This window comes from Rattus norvegicus, unplaced genomic scaffold (assembly GCF_021556685.1).
Source record: "Rattus norvegicus strain SHRSP/BbbUtx unplaced genomic scaffold, alternate assembly SHRSP_T2T unassigned-0000149, whole genome shotgun sequence".
Lineage (NCBI taxonomy): Eukaryota > Metazoa > Chordata > Mammalia > Rodentia > Muridae > Rattus > Rattus norvegicus.
The window spans coordinates 21136-22500 of record NW_028238870.1 but is presented as its reverse complement, the minus strand read 5'-3'; the positions used below and the strand labels follow the sequence as shown (position 1 = coordinate 22500).

The window sequence follows — 1365 nt, the reverse complement described above, 5'->3', positions numbered from 1 at the left end:
GCCTCGTTAGTTGAGCGATCTGGGGAGTTGCTTTTCTTTCCAATTTGTGTGTGTGGGGGGGGGGGCAGCAATGGATCCAGTATCCAATTCCCCTTTCTCTCGATAACATCTTATTACAGTAAGATGGCTCGATTTCATTTGCAATTACTTTCTTATTCTAGACGAAGGTTGATGAATAAATCTTCTTGTCGCTCCATGAAGGAGGGAATAAAATAATATTTGGCTAGGTCTATATTCCTTCATTTTTATTTCTCTTTGTTTCTTGTCCTTTCTTTAAAAGAAAGAGGTCAACAAATCGGTGTGTACCACCACCACCACCACCACCACCACCACCACCACCACCACCACCACCACCACCACCACCACCACCACCGAGTTGTAGGGATCCATTATGGGCCCCTGTCTGTCTGCCTGTCTGATTCATTCGTGTTTATTTAAACGTCCTCCAATGATGGTTGTGCAGTGAAAGAAATGCGTGCCCGAGCTCGAGCTCGTGCGCAAACACACACACACACACACACACACACACACACACCACACGGGGGGGGGGCAATGGGGGGTGAGGAGGAGGGAGGAGGAGGAGGAGGAGGAGGAGGAGGAGGAGGAGGAAAGCTTGGGTTGGGTGGTTTGAGGATTTGAAGGTTTAGCCCTGCAATGTTCCTTACAACTTAAAAACTTTGTGACACACAAAGCGATATTCATTTTCTCCTTCTACTTTTCACTCTGTAGACCAAGATGGCAGACTATATCAGCCTTTGTGGAATGTGACCTTGTATTGCTTTGCCCTACTCTGCTCTGCTCTGCTCTGCTCTGCTCAACTTAACAGACGTGTTTTTGCTTTTGTTTATGATTTTTGCTTGCTTGCTCGCTCGCTCCCATGACTTGACTGTGGTTTCCCTTTCTATTACAGCACGGTGACCAGACTGCCTTGGGGTAATCAGAAAGGAGGCCAGAAGCAGTCTTTTTTCTGACGCACTGAGACTACATACCAGCCGATTTGGAGGAAAAGATATCCCTCTCTCCCTCCCTCCCTCCCTCCCTCCCTCCCTCCCTCCCTCCCTCCCTCCCTCCCTCCCTTCCTCCTTGACCCATTTTCCCTCTTTCCCGATACACTCAATAAATTTAAAGTAAATCAATGAATCAAGTCTCTAGTAATTTATTTGTTGGGATTTATTTGTTGGAAATTATCCCTCCACACCTTCGCCCCTCCCCCCACCACTCGAGGATGTCTCCCTGGGGGGGGGGCGGGGGGGTTGGGTGGACTCGTGTAGGCATACCTCTCCTCCCTTGGCTTTCCGGTCCACTTCGCTCCAGCATACCTAACTCTTTGGAAATGGTAATAGAGTTCATGACACACCCTCACAG

At 48.6% G+C, this 1365-nt stretch overlaps 1 long non-coding RNA gene across 1 annotated transcript in view; it reads left to right on the top strand.

Annotated features, from left to right (window-relative positions):
• LOC147997441 (uncharacterized) overlaps positions 1–1139 on the top strand; it is a 19140-nt gene extending 18001 nt beyond the window's left edge. Inside the window, exons 2-3 of the long non-coding RNA XR_015647867.1 lie at positions 1–5; positions 911–1139. The exon at positions 1–5 is cut by the window's left edge and continues 194 nt beyond it. This is a non-coding gene — a long non-coding RNA (uncharacterized LOC147997441). The remainder of the gene's footprint in view (positions 6–910) is intronic.
• Positions 1140–1365: the final 226 nt, after the last annotated feature.